At 42.1% G+C, this 19,513-nt stretch overlaps 1 long non-coding RNA gene across 1 annotated transcript in view; it reads left to right on the top strand.

Annotated features, from left to right (window-relative positions):
- Positions 1 to 18,377, top strand: part of LOC138759800 (uncharacterized) — a 122,890-nt gene extending 104,513 nt beyond the window's left edge. Inside the window, exon 3 of the long non-coding RNA XR_011355093.1 lies at positions 18,159 to 18,377. This is a non-coding gene — a long non-coding RNA (uncharacterized lncRNA). The remainder of the gene's footprint in view (positions 1 to 18,158) is intronic.
- Positions 18,378 to 19,513: the final 1,136 nt, after the last annotated feature.

Below are 19,513 nucleotides of genomic sequence, written 5' to 3'. Positions count from 1 at the left end.
GTTCTCTCCCTGTGCCTCCCTCGCATGTCTTGTACTGTAGTAGGTTTTCGATACCCTAGTATCATTTCTCTATGTGCCTCAGACATGGCCGTACCGTTTTTACCCACGAGTCTTCCTAGGAAAGTTACCACCCTCCTTCCGATCTGACATTTCGACCTTTTTACTTTAAATCCAGCCTCGCCTAACCCCTTGAGTAAAACTGCTGTCCCTGTCAGGCACTCATGTGGCGTTTTCCCTGCTAATAGTAGGTCGTCTACATACTGAATCAGTGTAACATCTTCCGGGAGCTTTAATTTCATTAGGATTTCGCTAAGGGCCTGATTGAACAGTCCTGGACTGTCCTTATAACCCTGAGGTAATCTAGTGTATGTGTACCGATGTGCTTGGTAAGTGAAAGTGAACCAGTCTTGGCATTCCTCAGCTAATTTCAAGCAGAAGAATGCGTTTGCCAGATCAATGAGAGTATAGTATTCGTGCTCCGGACTCAGAGCCCTAAGTGCTACATATGGGTCTGGGACTGGTCTCCCGATGGTCTTGGTAGCCAAGTTAATCTCCCGGAGGTCGTGTACCATCCTCCAGTCTTTTCTACCCGGTTTGGGAACAGGCATGATGGGCGTGTTCCACATACTGTCAGGTGCCGCCCTTAAAACCCCTGACTCCATTAACCCTTCTATCGTTCCTTTAATACCCTCCTCCTGACTGGGCGACAAGCGGTATTGTTTTCTCCATATTGGTTTCTGCCCGGGGTTGGCCAATTCTAGAAATACCTCTCCTTTTATTACTCCCACATCATAGGGCCCCGTTGTCCATATATGTGGACTCAGATTAGAAAGATATTTGTCTGAGTCTCTGTGATCAATATTTTCTCCTTCTATGGCTCGGTCTCTTTCTACTTTCTCATTCACTACCTGGTCCCATGCTTCAATATTCAGTCTGACAAATTTTCCTCCCTCCGAGGTGGAATATCCCGGGATTTCTGTCTGCCTGTATTCACACCCTATCGCTTCCTTTACCATCGGACCCAGCTGTCGAGCGTAATGATCTTTGGCAATACCCAAGGTCACATGAGGCACACTTTCTACTCCTAAGCAGAACCACTCCATTTGTTCTTCTGTCATGACAACCATAGCAGCTATTCCCTCCTTACCTACAAAGATAAATGGACAATGTATCGTTTCTGTCTTCCCTTCTTTTAGAGAGTCCCACCTCTCCTCATATTCCTGGTCCGGGTGGATGGTGTAGTTTAATGTAACATGCATAGGATCTAGTGGATAATGGTAATCCCCATACCGAGGAATACTGGCCCTCCACTAAAAAAACTGTTTAATCAGCCCTGGGCCTGGTTCATCATACAGTAGCCGACTCCAGAAAATACTAACCTCCACAGAGTCTTCTGAAGCGTTAGATGGGGTCATTACTGTCAGAAATAAAACTTCTCACACATGAGTCTCTTTAAAACTGATGACACGACAAGCTTTATTTACAAGTCTGCAGAGTTGGACTCAACTGGTTTCTCACCAGTTAAGCCCCGATACATACAGTGCATTGATTTTTATACCTTTATTATTTGCCCTTCCCCTTCTTATTAATACTGTTTTAATTGGTTAGTATTACAAAAACATTCTAAGTATAACTGCATTATTAATTATCACGTTCGTTACGTACGCTGTGAACTCTACATTCACTGAATTCTGTTTCTCACACTTCTTATCAATCCTTTGTCTCCTGCATGTCTCTCACTATGACCATGAAAAGATAGGTTTAAAAAAACATATTCAGCAGCTCCTTCTGTCCTTGACTGCTAGTAAACTCTCTGTCCGTTCTGGCTTCCCTGTTTCTGATTAATCATCACATTTTAACTTGAGTCTTTTTAACCTAAATTCTCTATATCACAATCCACCCCTTTCTCTCTTTAAAATGTGTTGAATATATGTATAGATATGAATGGGGATTCTAAGCTAGGGAAGAGAAATGTTTTATGATACATTAATCTCACGCTGAAATAAAAGTCTTACAGGGTCTCCTGTGATGGTGGAAGTGGTACAATTCCAAAACTGAATACTGCTATTAGACAGGGGTAGGCAATTAGTTTTAAAAACAGTGGATAAGAACCAAGTCTGAAATTACCTTCCTTTCTTCCCCAAATGTGGTCCTGAAACAGGACCACTGTATCTCTGCATTTCTTACATTTCACACCTGATAAAGACATAGGCAAACTAAGAAAAATCAAAGAACATAACAATAACATTGTGAATTAAGTCTTTTTGCGAAATCGTAAGGTAAGAGGTTTTTTTCCAGGAATACAAGTCCAATCTGAGTTCGTATCAGGGTCCTGTGGCGCCTCTACAGGTCCCTTAAATCTGGATGCGTGTGTCCACCCCTTCTCTCTTGTTCGTGCTGCAGCTTCTGTAGTTAAGAGAACTTGGTATGGACCTTCCCACTGGGGCTGGAGTTTTTCAGTCTTCCAGGTCTTGATAAGAATCCAGTCTCCTGGTTCCACTTTGTGTAAAGAAAAGTCTAGAGGCGGTGTTTGTGCCAATAGTCCTCTCTTTCGTAAATCTGTAAGAGAGCGTGACAGTGCCTGTAAATAGTTCCTAACAAATATATCCCCTTCCCCCAAGGTGGGACACCCCTCAACTGTACTCCAGAAGGGAAGCCCAAACATCATTTCATAAGGGGACAGCCCTACATCTTTTCGTGGGGCAGTACGAATTCTCAATAAGGCTAGGGGCAGACACTTTATCCAAGGCATTTTAGTTTCCACCATTAACTTTGTCAATTGGATTTTTAGTGTTCCATTCATACGCTCGATCTTCCCTGAGCTTTGTGGATGCCAAGGGGTATGTAATTTCCAAGAGACCTGTAATGCATCACAAATCAATTGCTGGATTTTTGAAGAAAAATGTGGACCCCTGTCTGAGTCTATAGAATCCATTATACCATATCTGGGGATTATCTGCTCTAGGAGGAGGCGAGCTACTGTAGAGGCTGTAGTATTTATTGTTGGGAAGGCTTCTACCCATCGGGTAAAGTGATCTATTATCACCAACAGATATTTCCATCTTTGAACTTGAGGTAACTCTGTGAAGTCGATCTGGATACGTTGAAAAGGGCGTATGGCTAATGGTTGACCTCCCATGGTCCCTGTCCTCATTATCTTCTTATTAATTTTTGTGCATAGGTAACAATTTTGCACCTCTTGTTGGGCCAAGGTGTAGATTCCCTTACACACATATTCTCGAAGCACTGTGTCACATAAGGCTTGAGTGCCCCAGTGGCTCTGTTGATGCAGGTGTTTTAAAATGTTGCGAGTTATTTCTTTATTTAGAACAGTTCTTCCATCTGGTGTTTTCCATGTTCCATCAGGTAATTGGCTTGCGCCCAGCTGATCCATGTTCTTTTCTTCCTTAGCAGTGAAAATGGGAGCTGTCTTTATGCCTTGCCTTATTGGGATTAAAGTCAGCAAACGGACTTCTTGTTGCATGGCTGCTCTTTTGGCTTCTTCATCAGCCAGTCTGTTTCCAATTGCTGTCGGGTTATCTCCCCTTTGATGGCTTGGTATGTAGACCACTGCTATTTCTTGGGGTAATGTTAAGGCTTCTAAAGTCAGAGTAATCATCTGTTCGTGTGCCAATTCCTTTCCTCTTGATGTAATTAGACCACGCTCCTTCCAGATCTTACCAAAGGTATGCACTACCCCGTATGCGTATTTGGAATCTGTGTAAATCGTTCCAATTTTCTTTGCCAGTATTCTACACAAGGATTCTACTACTTTCCAAGTATTTCCTTCTATTATAGCATACCCATTTCTTCTCATTCCGTCAACACATCTGGCGGAGCCGTCAATGTAGAATTCATATCCTTCTCCCAGCGGAGTATCGCAAAGGTCTTCTCGGGTCTTGGTCTGAAGATCTGTCAACTCGACACAGTCATGCTCCACCTCTTTCTCTGTTTCACTGCCGTATAAAAACTGAGCTGGGTTGCAGCTATTAATTTTTGCAAACTGTAAATCTTCTCCAACCATTAAAATGGTTTCATACTTTAATATACGAGAATCAGTCAGCCATCGATGGGCAGTTTGTGTTAATAAAACACTCACAGAATGGGAGGTGTACACAGTCATCTTTCCTCCAAAAGTAAGTTTACGTGTTTCTTCTACCAACAGAGCAGCAGCCGCTACTCCCTGGATACACGTCGGCCATCCGCGAGACACTGGGTCCATCATTTTGGAAAGGAAAGCCACTGGGTGACGCTGACCGCCTTTTTCCTGTGTTAAAACTCCCACAGCTGTTCCTTGGTTATGAGTGACAAATAGCTGGAAGGGCTGTTTTAAAGAGGGCAGAGTGAGCACTGGGGCTCGTGTTAGGCGATGTTTCAAGTCCTCAAACCATCCCTCCTCCTCCTGGGTCCATTTCAGTGGATAGTCATTTTCATTTGTCAGTTTGTCATACATAAACTTCACCAAAGCTGAGTAGTCCTCTATCCATAACCTACAGTATCCTAAGAGTCCCAGGAATTGTCTTATTTCCTTCTTATTACGGGGTAAAGGCATTCTAGTGATTCCCGCAATTCGTTCAGGGGTAATCCGTTTCTGTCCTTTACTTATCTGGTGTCCCAGATATATCACAGTTTTCTCAACAAACTGTAACTTGTTTCTGGACACTCGTAGACCCTTTTTCCCCAGATAATTCAAGAGTCTAATGGTCTCTCTCCTCATTTCTTGTTCCTTGGGTCCTGATAATAGTAAATCATCCACATACTGCATTAGTTGGGAATCATCAGATTGTGGATAGTCCATCAGGATTTGTTCTAGCATTTGTCCAAACAGGTTTGGAGATTCAGTGAACCCTTGGGGCAATACAGTCCACCGAAACTGTCTCCGTTTACCTGTCCATGGATTTTCCCATTCAAACGCAAACATATCTCTACTTTCCTCTTCTAACGGACAAGTCCAGAAGGCATCCTTCAAGTCGATAACACTAAACCACTCATGGTCTGGGGGAATCCGACTCATAATAGTATAGGGATTAGGCACCACTGGGTGGCGGGTCTGAACAATAGCATTCAAACTTCTTAGATCCTGAACTAGGCGATAGGATCCATCTGACTTTTTTACTGGGAGTATAGGGGTGTTATAAGGTGACATGCATTCTTCTAATAGTCCGTCTCGTATTAAAGTCTCAATTACCGGCTGATGACCTGGTATTAATGTGACATGTAAAGGTGGGATGTCCAGACCTCCTCGATTTCCCTCCTTATACCAGACTCTCTCGTCAATCTGCCGTTCATCCTCTTCCTTTAAAGCGCAGAGGTGGACTCGCACTTCTCCGTCCACAGGGAGAGCACCCAAACCTAGGAGAGCCTGTAAGTCCCTTCCTAGGAGGTTAAATCCAGCCGAAGGTAATAACAAGAGGTCTTGTACCCCTTCTCTTTCTTCCAGTTTCACTGTTACTTGGGGAATTATTGATACCATTCTGGGAGCTCCTTCTATCCCAGAAATTGTCAAATTACTTTTTATAGGCTCAGTTCCGATTGGCACAGTTATTACACTACTTCGTTCCGCTCCTGTGTCCACCATAAACACCACCTCTTCTCCCTTGGGACCAATTTTTAGTTTTACCAGGGGTTCCCTCTTATATTTGGTCCCTAACATTTGGAACCCCTGACACTCCTAATCTTCTTCCATAAGTTCGAGGGCACGCAATTCCCTCTTGTATCGGGGGCATTCCCTCTTAAAGTGTCCTTCCTCATTGCAGTAATAGCATTTAACAAATCTCCGGGGTCTTCCCTCTCTTGGATATTTTGGATTGTTTAGAGGAAGGTTTTGTTTTCTTTCCCCTCTGGATTCAGCATTCATCTGTCGGATAGTCTGTACCATAACCTTTGTCGCCTTCTTTTGATCTTCTTCTTCTCTCTGCACATATACTTTTTGTGCCTTTTTTAACAGTTCACTTAGGGGTTTTTCACTCCAGTCCTCCTCCTTTTCTAGTTTCTTTCTAATGTCTTGCCATGATTTGGAAACAAATTCAATTCGAATAAGCTGTTCACCCATTGGTGTACTAGGGTCCACACCAGCATACTGTTGGACATTCTTTCTCACCCTCTCCAAAAAATCAGTAGGGGACTCGTCTTTCCCCTGGTGGTTCCCAAATGCCTTGGTAAAATTGTGACCCTTTGGCACAGCCTCCCGTATCCCTTTAATTGTCCCTTTTTATTGTCTCATACTTGCCAATCCCTCGGGTGTTCGTTTGTCCCACCTGGGTTCATTTAAGGGATATTTTTGTTCATGGGGTCTAGGGTCCCCAGGTTGTTCATATTCCCACATGAGGAGGGCAGCCCGTCGAATCATCTGCCTCTCCTGGGGTGAAAATAATGTTCCCATTATTGCCTGCATCTCTTCCCACGTATATGTGTTTGGTCCCAAGAATTGGTCAAGCTGTTCAGCCAGTCCTATAGGATCTTCCAATAACTTTTTCATTTCTTTCTTAAATCCCCGCACCTCTGTACTAGTTAGGGGAACATTCACATATCCCGTTCCCCCTCCCGGTCCTCCCATAGGAACTTCTCTCAGGGGATTTAGGTTTATTGAAAACTTTGATGGTCCTGGACCAGTCTGGGATCTTGTCCAGGGTCGGTTTACCGGTGGAAGTTTAGGGTCCGACTCCCTTAATTCATCCTTTTTATCCCGGCCCCCTTCAGGGCAATCAGATTCATCACCTTTCCCCTCCGGTAATAAGCTTTCCTCGGGCGCAGTAGGCACCGGGGGAATATAAGGAGGGGGAAGGTTGTCCAGAGGTTCCCATTTCTTTTCTCCTGCCACTCTCAATTTAAAACATTCTGTTAAGGATCCTGGCCAGGGAACCCAACAAAATGCATATGCTGACTCTTCTTGATTCACCTTTGGTCTCGAATTTACATATATGTTTAATGCTTGTCTAACCCAATCCTCATCAGATCCAAATTTCGGCCACCAGACCGAGGAACCTTTAATAGGTTGTTTTGACCAAAGGAGACAATATTGGACCATCTTTTTCTTGTTTTTGTCCCGATATCTATTACTATCCCAATTTTCAAACATTCTCCCCAAAGGGCTGTCAAGGGGTACTCCCAGGAATTGTCCTGAATTTTCAGACGAGCCCTTAGATTTTGATCCTCCCATTTTCCCACCTAGATCTGTTTATCGTTGCTGAGGACCCTCTCGCTCTGGACCCTACTCCCTTCCTCTCAGACGCCTCGTCGGAGGTGCTGTCCCTCCTTCGGTTACCGCTGAGGTTTTCCTGGGGTTGACCCCTCTCTTCTCGGCACTTCGTCGGAGGTGCTGTCCCTCCTTCGGTTACCGCCGAGGTTTCCCTGGGGTCTATCCTAGAGTCCCGCGACAGGGTTCTCACACAACGACAAAAGATCTATACTTAATCTATTCCGTTAGGTTTTTATCCAAACAGGTGTATCCCGTTACACCTGTTACCCAATCCCCACACCACAATCGTAAGTCGTCACTTACCGGTGTCTTCCCGGGGATTGAACCGTCACCCTTCTCCTCTCCGTCTTGTCGTGTCACCCTGTCCGGATACCACTCGCTCAAGCCGCCCGAAGCGACGAGCAAGGGACTAGGAGCCGCTGAACTCAGCGGGGTGCACCGCCTCCGATGTCCCTCTTCTCGCCTCCCCTCACGGCCGGAGTGTGGATCCCGGACGAGCCCCCATTTGTCAGAAATAAAACTTCTCACACATGAGTCTCTTTAAAACTGATGACACGACAAGCTTTATTTACAAGTCTGCAGAGTTGGACTCAACTGGTTTATCACCAGTTAAGCCCCGATACATACAGTGCATTGATTTTTATACCTTTATTATTTGCCCTTCCCCTTCTTATTAATACTGTTTTAATTGGTTAGTATTACAAAAACATTCTAAGTATAACTGCATTATTAATTATCACGTTCGTTACGTACGCTGTGAACTCTACATTCACTGAATTCTGTTTCTCACACTTCTTATCAATCCTTTGTCTCCTGCATGTCTCTCACTATGACCATGAAAAGATAGGTTTAAAAAAACATATTCAGCAGCTCCTTCTGTCCTTGACTGCTAGTAAACTCTCTGTCCGTTCTGGCTTCCCTGTTTCTGATTAATCATCACATTTTAACTTAAGTCTTTTTAACCTAAATTCTCTATATCACAATTACTATAAACTGTCCTCCCCTTCTTATTGTATCCCCTGGGTATGTTAACCGAAGGCCCTTCTCAGAACATTGTATGGTTATTCCTAGTTTGGTAAGAATGTCCCTTGCTAATAAATTAATGGGGCAACTTGGCACAACCAGGACAGGCGTTTTAACCCTTTGTCGTCCAAATGTCATGTCGATGTTATCTGTATAGGGCTGTGTTTCCCTTATCCCGGAGAATCCTATTGTAGATAATGTTTTGCCCGAAAATGTGCTCCCTGGGGGTTTTTTAATCACTGTCGTAACTGCTGCCCCTGTGTCAACCATAAATTCAATTTTTTCTCCATTTACCGTCCCCCAAATTTTTGGTGGCTCTCAGGGAGGCGTGATTTTTGATTCTCCAGGGCACCTTCAATAATCAAATTCAGCACCTTCCTCAATATAGTCATTACACTGAGGTGCCTGGACTTGTTGATCACTCTGCCACCCCCCGATTCTCTGGGGCCCATCAATGTGTCCACCCCTACCCCTTGCTTGTCCTCTTAAGTTTCCTCCTCTTCCCCGATAGCCTCTAATAGAGGGTAATCTTTTTCCCCTTGCTCTCCCAGCCTCCGGACAGTTCCGCTGGTAGTGTCCAGGATTTTGGCAGTACCAGCATACTGCATGTTCCCCTCTATACATTGTACCTAGCTGTCTTTCCCAACCATTTCTTACTTGGGGTCCCGGATTTATCACTGGCCCCATGACCTATGGGACTATCTGTTGGGCCGCTAATTTAACCCCTATATGTTCTATGGCTCTCACCAATTTATCGGTTGTCTTGTCCACCTCCTTCTGGGACGCACTTTCTGACCTAGCATGCTCTGATTGACGATGTCGTTTGATTGCATGTGTCAGGTGTCTTTTCCACAAATCATCTGACATTGTCTCTACTCCCACAATGTCCCTTAATTTTGCTTGAACCGTAGCAGGTAGTCCGTTTATTATCCCATTACGAAAGTGAGCCCTTCCTAAGGGGCTGTGGTCAGGTCTTTCTCCAGTCCCTGTTTCCCATAAGTCCCATGCTCGAGTGAAATACTCGTGTGCAGTCTCTCCTTCCTTTAGTTGAAGGGTTACCAAGGCATCCAAACTATAGGGTGTAGGAAATGTTTCTCTAAGTGCTTCCCAAAATTTATTCCGAAGTGGGTTAAATTCTATTTCATCCCCCAATTTACTGCTTCTTACAATTCTCTCTATTTGCTTCAGGGCCCCTTCTGCCTTTAATTTTATCATGATAGTTCTGACATCTGCGAGTGCTAATTGTTCTTGGCAGGTTTCTCGCTCAAAACAAGAAATCCATGGACTACCCCCATTACTCAACGGAGGTAGTTTTTTTCATTAAACTCTCTAAGTCCATTCGTGACCAGGGTAAATATTTTTGAGTTCCCCGTCCCGTGATCAGTAATGAGCATTGATATCTCAATTTTTGGGGATTTCTGCTCCTTCTTTACTCTTGGCATGCATTTATTTATCCCACCTTGTTCTGACTCTTCTTCGTCACTGTCACTGTCCCTATCAGCTTCCAATGTCTCAGGGTCAAAGGTATATTGGTCACGTTCATCTCTAAGATAATCTTTTCGGCCATAGTTTAGTTGTTTCACATCTTTCTCTTTTGTCCTAACTATGTCCAGGTAGGCATGTCTATTTTTCTCCCTCCCGAGTCTTTTCCTTTTACTTTCCTCCCATGGTGGATCGTATCTCGTTTCCTCATCTGTACTACACTTTTCGTCCTTTACTCCTATTACCATTCCTTCAGCTTTAATTTCTCCTGACAGTGTTGTAGTTATCTTTTCCACTTCCTTCAATACACCTACCATTAAATCTTTTTGATCCTCACTGATCTGCCCCAGCACATTAATATCTGTTTAAGTTTTTAATGTTATCCTGAACCTTTTTCATGTTCCATTTCTGTATCTCTAACTCCTTTTCTATTTTCTTGGACTCCAGAGGGGTCTCCACATCTATTACTCCCCCTTCTATTTTTATTAAAGGGGCCTGTACCTCGTCTGATGTGTCCCTATTCCCGAGGTTCTTGTCACACCCCAGTGTCTCAATATCTGGATATAAGGGACGTGACTCCAGGATCCCATCTGGGGTGACAGGGGCACCTTTTGACTCCACATATGTATAGGGCGGGGGTCTACAAGCTATTTCTACAGGGGCAGTAACAGGTGGGTTACCAGGGAGACCAAATTCTTCAAATAGAGCTAGGACATCGCGGTACTGAATCTCCTTGTCTCTCACCCTCTTTTTTGCTGACTCGCGATTAAAGATTTTGTTTTCTGTGTCCCGTTTGTATAATTGTATAAGACTCACTTATAAATGATTTATTGTCAGAGTACATACATGCCTGTCCCGCATCGGACTGGTCAGCCACAAACGAGCCTGCAGCTGACGTGGACTTTTTACCCCCTGCATAAATCTTCGTCCGCGAAGCCAAGCCAAAGTTCAAAAGTTCTACATACATGACATCACATACATCCAGAGACTATGAGAGAGAGAGAGAGAGAGAGAGAGAGAGCATAGCGAGAGAAAGAGATAGAGAGGCAGATACACAGAGCACAAGAGATAGAGAGAGAAAATGCCTTGCACTGGCCCCACTGGGAGAAAAGTCTTCAGATTAACACTTTCGTTTCAAAGGTTTTAAAAGGTTCTCATCCTGTGATCACTGGTCTGGATCAGATTGGGTCTCCCACCACTGGGAACTATCACTCCTTCCTTCCCTCCCACCTCGAGTGAGCTACACGTCAGCCCACAATGTCTGCCCTAATCCCGCAATGGTGGGGGTGCGGGAAAAAGGGAGGGAGAGAGGATAAAACAGGATCCCATTTGATGCGGAGCTGGAATTGTGGGCACAAAATTAAAACCAAATTGTATTTCTCTGCCCTGCCCAACCTGGGGATTTCAGGGCAGCACCGCCACAGATTGGGATTGGGAGGGGGAGTGGGTGAGAGAGGAGGGGGGGGAGAAGAGAGAGAGGGGGAGAGAAGAGAGAGAGGGGGAGAGAAGAGAGAGAGGGGAGGGTGAAAGGAGGGAGGGAGAGAGCAAACCCAGACACTTCGTGGCTGGAAACTGGAAACAGGCACTTTTCCTTTCCCTTCTGTGTTTTGTTTCTTCCAGCTTATCTAAGCCTCTACGTTTTAAAATTTTTTTTTTTTCTCACCTGTCAGGAACATCTCAGTGCCCCCGGGTAACCAACCCCTCTTCCTCCAGCGGTCTACACATTTTCGGAGCATTTTTTGTTTTTCCAATGCCGCATTACTGGTATTTCGCTCCTCTAATTCCTGATTAATTTCCTTAATAACTTGGTCAAAAGTCTTAGCAGGCAACTGTACAGCCATAGCTGCGGGACCGCTTTCTAATGCCTGTTTTAATTTAGGTTCTTGTCCGTTTAGGGGATCTATGTCAACGAAAATTGCTTTTAAAAATGTCTCCTTGCAAGCTGGATGACTAATATCTTTTAAAGGAACAGTCTCTAAGTCTTGTCCTCCAATTGACTTCAGACTGTCCTGTATACTCTGATTGCTCGTTTTCCACTCTCTGTTTTCCCAAAGGGGTCTGAAAGTTAAATTACAACTAGAAAACCAAATATTTGGGCTATACTTTTGTCCTGTTTCCCTGTACCAATCTATGAATTTACGTAACTTTATCTCCTTGGTGATGTTGGGAATACCCTCATTTAACTTATCAAAAGTATTTCGAATAAACCGGGTGTCTCTTAGGAGTTTGTCAACTTTTTCATTAATATCTCCTACCTGATCCGGACACAGCTGTCGCAGCCTTCTGTCGTCGTTCTTGTTCACCAGGCAGGCGTCCCTGAGTACTTTTTTTGTTGTCTCAAGGTCTCTAGTGTCTGCTGTGGTATTCCACCACGGCGAATTGGGGAAATAAATTCTTAACTTCTCAAGTGTACAGACATTATCATACCTACCGGACATTTATAAGTCAGTCTCTCAGATACAATTGAGGCCAATAAGCCTGAACCTTTGTTTTCTTTCAAAGCCCAACCTTCACGTGGGAGATTTCTCCTCTTAATAACCAGTTTAGGGCAGAAAACTCAGGTCCTCAATTGTTTATAGACCACCTTCTCACTCTATTGGACTTTGCAACGACACAATAAAGACTTTTAAACTCTAGTAGTTTCTTGCGAAGCACTTAATAAATGTCATTCAAACACCTTAAGGACTTTTATCTTGTCTGTAATCACTTACGTGTTACAATCCTGGCATGCGACCTTCAATTGTGGTCGTCTAATTTGTCCGATCTCCAGTTCTTACTGACAATCATAAAGATTTAAAAAAAAAGAGAATTTTGTTAAAACAGGCTTCTCTGGACCTTTTTATCAGCCGGCTGAGATGATTGTCAGAAAAAAACAGAAACCGTCGTCCAGTGTTCACTCACCCATCACGTCGGGGTCACCAAAAAGTTAGGTCTGCTTTGTTCATGAATGAGTGAGACAAACACCAGACTGAGTCGAAATCAGGGTTCTTTGTTCTTTATTACCGGATTGTAACACTTGCAACTAACCATGTTAGTCGGAGAATGCATTCTGCCATTATCAGCAAAATGGTGATTTTTTATACCCTTGGATACGTGCTTAGAACATCATCATATCATTACTTGTCCAATGACTAAAACTGTTGCTATCCTTTCCCTGCTAGCTTCCTGCCTCTCAATCCATCAATGTCTCTCTTATCTTGTAAGTACAAGGATGCATTCACATCTTGTTACAGCCCTGTACAGGGTAACTCCTTACACATTCCCATCTCATGATGTTTTACCTTACAGGGTGGATGGTTGTTTTTCACACTGGAGGCCTGTGATTAGTGGTGTGCCACAGGGTTCAGTGTTATCATCTGTATCAATTATTAAATGAAAATAGGGATGTGGCATGATTTCGTAGGGAGAAGACATGGAAAACGCCACTCCTAGCAGAATTAATAAATATCCGACTTTTTTAAAACTTTTTAAAAATAGTGAACAGTTTTAAAACTCTTCTAAAGGTCTGAAAAGATGGCTGCAAAAAATCTAAAACACAAATTGCAAAAAAAAATGGCTATAACCAGGGGTGGCCAAGCCGTGGCTCACGAGCCACATGTGGTTCTTTGACATGTAATGTGCGGCTCATGGCAATACCTTACATGCCATTGAATAACGTCCCTCTCAGGTGGTTTTGCCTGGGAAATGCGGCTCTGGCGTCAGCTGTGGGTGTGGGTGCGAACCTTTCAGGTGGCAGCACTGAGGATGCTGCTCTGTCACCAGAAAGGTCCACAGAGGGGAGAGATGCTGCGGAGCAAACACCGGCTCCTGGGGCTGGGACAGCCAGCATGGGACATCAGGGCTGGGACAGCCGGCGCAGGACAATATGTCTTGGGCAGCCGGTGCGGGACGTCAGGGCAGGTGCAGCCGGCGCGGGACGTCAGGGCAGGGGCAGCCGGCGCGGGATATCAGGGCAGGGGCAGCCGGTGGGGGATGTCAGGGCAGGGGCGTCCCAACCCCGTAGTCCCGCACTGGCTGCCCCAGCCCCATAGTCTCCCGCTGGCTGCCCCAGCCCCGTAGTCCCGCGCTGGCTGCCCCAGCCCCGTAGTCCCACGCTGGCTGTCCCAGCCCCGTAATCCCACGCTGGCTGTCCCAGCCCCGTAGTCCCGCGCTGGCTTCCCCCGCCCTGACATCCCACTCCGGGGTCTGTCAGGCAACAGGGAGTTGGATCCTAGGCAGCGGGGAGGGGGGCTGTCAGGTGTGGGGAGTTGGGTCACTGGCTGTTTGTCATCAGCCCGTCCCCTGCTAGGCACCTGAAAGCGGCTACTGTTTTTAAGTGCCTAGGGGGAGCGTTTGGAAGTGGAGAATATACCTACCTGAGGTGGGTTGAGTAAGTACACCTCAGGGACGGGTTCTCTGCTTTCAGGTGGCCTCCCGACAGCCATATTTGGATATTTTAGGCAGCTTTACATTTGGGTATTCTTCTTTTTCTTTGGCTTCTTTCTTCTTTGGCTTGGCTTCGCGGACGAAGATTTATGGAGGGGGTAAAAAGTCCACGTCAGCTGCAGGCTGAAAGGGACTAACGATAGTGTTAGTGGGTGTGGCTTGCGATCACATGACTGCTCTCAAACATCTGAAGTTTATGGTATGCGGCTCTTATGTTAAGCAAGTTTGGCCACCCCGGCTATAACTGAAGTTACAGTGATGGAAGAAGCTGGGCCTACCTTGAAGACTTACCTTCCGATCCTGGTTCCTCTCCAGCCACGATCTACAAAGCCTCCTCGGGTAAGGATTCAAACTCCAGTGCCACCTCCTCGGGTAGCTGGAAAAGATGGCACTGAAGCATGGAAAAAAACTATAGAAATGACTGTAGAATCAACGTGCATGCGCGGGACTTAGCGCATACGCACTACGGAAGTGATTGCGTCAGAGCTTGCAGACCTGACTTTAACTATGGTAGCGGGTCAAACGAAGGCCAAGCAGAGAGACCGTACACAATTTAAACCATTGGTGACTTCTACAGAAGAAGAAGAGGAGGTAGGAGTGGAAGAGGAAAGCCTTGGGCCACAATCACAGGGAGAGGAATCAGAAGAAGAAGGAGGAGATCAATATATTCAAGGTAAAATGGCTGCATATTATGTTACCTCAAAACCTCTTGACCCACAGATTTTTGATAAAATTTTGAAAAAATTGATTCAATTAGTGAAAAAATGGATGCAAAATTTGCAGACATGAAAGCAGATTTTACTACTCAACTGGGAGCTATTAAAGAAGATATGAATAACTACAATGAAGACAGACATGACAAAGTGTAATATAACTGTTGATAAAATTAAAATCAAAGTTCAAAAATTTGAAGATTTTCAGGAATGTCATATGGAGGTAGAAGAGTGTAAAGATACAGTTAACAAGATAGAAGATTCTTTTACAGTGTGGGGAAATTCAGAAGAAAGATTTATTGCAAAAAGTTGACATGTTGGAAAATCAGAGTAGAAAAAACAATGTAAAAATTGTTGGTTTCCCTGAGGACTTTGAGGGCCCTAAATCCAGTGCAGTTTTTTCTAAATTGGCTGCCTGAAATTTTGGGACCAGAGAATTTTCCAAATGGTTTGGAACTTGATAGAGCACATAGAGCTCTAAGGAAAAAACCGTATCCAGGACAACCACCGTGCTCTATTTTGATTAAATGTTTATGTTATCAAGATAGAGAAATTATTTTGAAAATGGCAGTTCATAAATCCAGGAACAACAAAGCCTTTAATAATCCACAATAATAAAGTATTCTTCTATGCAGATTTAAGTAATAAAAGTTAAAAGAAGAAAAGAATTTAGTCAGTTTTGCAGAAGAAAGGATGTAAATTTGCTTTTCAATACCCAGCAATTCTTAAAGTTTTTTATGAACGATTTCAAGCACAATTTTTTGCTAATGAATCTGAAGCTTTGGAATTTGCCAATTCATTGCCTAATATTAAGCAGAATGGAAGACATTGTTATTCATCTCAACAAACGGAAGGGGATCAAGAAAAATCAAAAGGAGGGATTCCTGCAGGAAGATAGCAACTGAGGTTCAATAGAGACCTTGAAGAAGCTCATAGTACTTGATAAATAGATTGAAATTAAATTTTGATATTCCTTCTGGGGTAGGTGGATTCTCTTTTTCTCCTTTCCTCTTCCAGGGCCTCGTGCCTCTAGTGGCGAGAGCCACTTCTCATAATTAAGGGAGTTTGCACTGACCTAATCAGCACTTTTGGATTTTTTTCTTTCATTATTTTATTATTATTTGGGGTTTCCTACTTTCTATCTTGGGAGATGTTACATGTTTTGAAAGTTGGCTGTGGAGACAAGATGACCTGGGGTGGAGAAGGGAGTTGAGTATTTTTAAAATTATATTATGGCAACATAGAGTTTGAATTATGTAACATTTAATGTGAATGGGCTCAACAATCCCCAATTAAAAGTAAGAGAGTTTTAGCTTATATTAAGAAGTTGAAAGTAGATATGCTTTCTTGAAGGAAACTCATTTAACTGAGAAAGAACATCAAAAGTTAAAAAAAGAATCGGTTGGTCAAATTATAGCTTCATCTTTTAATTCTAAAGCATGAGGAATGGTTATTTTAATTAATAAAAAGTTTTCCATTTAAATTACAATCAACAGTTATTGACCCTGTTGGTAGATTTGTTTTGGTAAATTGTCAAATTTATTCAGAATCCTAGATTTTTATGAATGTGTATGCACCTAATACAGATGATGAAAAAATTATTCAAATGTTTTTCTTAATCTGGTAGAAGCAAATGGAAATATAATAATTGGTGGAGATTGTAATTGTTGTTTGGATCCAATTTTAGATAGATCTACAAAGTCTTTAATGAAAACAAAAATGGCTAAAAGAATATTGATGTTAATGGAAGATTTAAATTTGGTGGATACTTGGAATCCAAGAGAGAGAGATTATTCATTTTATTCTTATTGGTTTGATTCTGACTCTAGAATATATTTTGTTTAAATTTCAGCTCATTTACAAGGAAGAATTAAATATGTACAATATAAACCTAGAATTCTATCAGATCACTCACCATTATTAATGTCATGTTTGAGCTCTGATAGAATTGATTCAATTTATAGATGGAGATTTAATTCATCACTATTAAAAAAATGTAGAATTTTGTGACTTTATGAGAAATCAAATACAGATGTATTTAGATACAAACACTAATTCGGTTGATAATAAATTTGTTTTATGGGATGCATTAAAATCTTACTTAAGGGGCCAAATAATAAGTTGTTTGACTAAAATTAAGAAAAACTATCTTAAAGAAGTGGTTAAATTAGAGAAGGAAATAGCAATTTTGGAAAAAGAATTACAAAAAAATCCATCTGAAAAAGAAAAGTTGGATTTGATAAATAAAAAAAATGCATTATATTTCAATTCAGATATATAGGACTGAGAAATTAATTGATGGAACTAAATAAAAATATTATGAATTAGGAGAACAAGCACATAAAATATTAGCTTGGCAATTGAAAACGGAGCAAGCATCAAGAAGATTAATGCTGTCCAAAAAAATTCAAAATTTACTTACAAATTACAGGATATAAATGATTCTTTCAGAGAGTCTTATACTAAATTATATTCATCTGTCATTGAATAATGATGGAGAAATTAATAATTTTTTTTACAGAAGCTTCAACTTCCATCTTTGAATTGCCAAGCTCAAAAGGATTTAGATTCTCCATTTATTTTGAAATAATTTATTAAGGCTTTAAATTCTATGCAAAATGGTAAATCTCCTAGTGAAGATGGATTTGTGTCTGATTTTTATAAAAATTTCAAAGACTTATTAATGCCTTTATTAATGGAATTTATTTATTAAAACATGCAATTGAAAGTTGTTCATTGCCAGAATCTTTTTTCAAATACTGTAATAAAGTAATACTTAGGAAAGATAAAGATTTATTAAAACCAGTCTTATATCATTAATAATTGTTGATAATTAAAGGTTGTTGCTAAAGTTTTGGCTAATAGATTGAATGAGTATTTACCTGAGTTGGTTCATTTAGATCAATGGTTCCCAACCTTTTACTTTCTACTCGCATACCACTTTAAGTATTCCCTATGCCATAAGTGTTCTGTGATTAGTAAGTGATTGCTTAAGGTGGTATGTGAGTAGGAAGGGAAGGTTGAGAATCACTGCTCTAGACCTAATTATTACTGAAATATTTTGCTTGAGAAAAATTGTCATTGGCCCATTTCCTTTGGAGTTATGAAACTGTGCACATAACGAATCAATTTGGAATGATTAAAACAATGGTTTTCAAATTTTTTCTTTCCATCCACATACCACCTTAAGCAATAGATTAGAATTGAATTATTTATTTAAGGTTTTGCAAAAATTTTAATTTGGGCCAATATTTATAGAGAAACCCTTTGGCTAAAGTAGTTACTAATGGACCACTTTCTTCTTCTTCATTAACTAGATCGGCTGGAAAAGGATGTCCTTTATCTCCTCCATTATTTGTTTTAGCAATTGAACTGTTGGAACAATCAATAAGGCAAGATTTTAGATTTAATCTCTCAATCCGTTCCAGTGGGTTTCTTGGTTTCCACAGCTAAATAGTTGAATGTTGTTGTTTTTAAGTGATGGTCTCCTTTCTTCCTTCTTAGTTGGTAGAAGGGGGAGGAGGGTGGGTGTTAGTGGTGTGGATAAAGAAAGTTGGGGGGGTGTATTCAATTATATACTTTCTGAATGAAAATGTTATAAATGATGTTATATGATTTAAAAATCATAAATAAAATTATTAAATGAAGATGTACATGGCTTGATTACTATGTTTATGGATGACACAAAGATGTCTAATTTAGAGATAGCAGCAGGATCTTGATCAGTTAAGCAGAGAAATGGTTGATGGAATTTAATACAGGTATATGGATGAGAAGAAGATGAAGGGTTATGGGCATTGTGCAGGGAGGTGGGACTAGAAAGGGGTGTTTGGTTCGGTGCGGACTAGAAGGGCCTAATGGCCTGTTTCCGTGCTGTAATTGTTATGTTATGTTATGTTATGAAATGTGAGGTGTTGCATTTTTGGAGGTTTAACCAGGGTAGGACCTCTACTGTGTTTGGTAAGGATCTGATAAGTACTGTAGAGCAGAGCACTCTAGGAATATAGATATATAGTACCTTTAAAGTGGCATCACAAGAAGATAGGGTGGTTAAAAGCAGGATGCAGAGAAGATTTACAGGGATTTTGCCAAGACTCAAGGGCCTGAACTATTGGGAGAGATTGAGCAGGCTAGGGCTTTATTCCTAAGCATGCAAGAGGATGAGGGGTATATAAAATTATGAGAGGAATAGATCAGGTGAGCACACAGAATCTTTTGCTCAGAGTAGGGGACATGGAAACCAGAGGATATAAGGGAGAAACATTTAACAGGATGCTGAGGGGTGACTTTACTTTTTACATGGAGAGTGTTGAGAGTATGAAAAAGGCTGCCAGAAGTGGTGTTTGAGGCAGGTAATATTGCAATGTTTCAGAAAAAAATGGGACAAATACCTGGATAGGATGAGGATAGAGAGATATGGGCTAAATACAGGCAGGTGGACTAGTGTTTGTGAGACATTTTGGTCAGCAAGGGCAAGTTGGGATGAAGCGGCTGTTTCCATGCTGTATGACTCTATACTCCACAATCTCCTGAACTAGTTTATTTATGTATCAATGGGTCATATTCAGCCTTTTCACATCAGAAATTTTCCCGGGAACCCTCCCGTGAACCTATGGTATGAAAAGATCGGCCCAGGTGTTTTAAACAGGTCCGCAGCCCTACCTCGTAGGTA

Source organism: Narcine bancroftii, chromosome 4 (assembly GCF_036971445.1).
Source record: "Narcine bancroftii isolate sNarBan1 chromosome 4, sNarBan1.hap1, whole genome shotgun sequence".
NCBI classification, from domain to species: domain Eukaryota; kingdom Metazoa; phylum Chordata; class Chondrichthyes; order Torpediniformes; family Narcinidae; genus Narcine; species Narcine bancroftii.
Note: the sequence above shows the minus strand (reverse complement) of the source record. Positions and strands in the feature narration are given on the sequence as shown.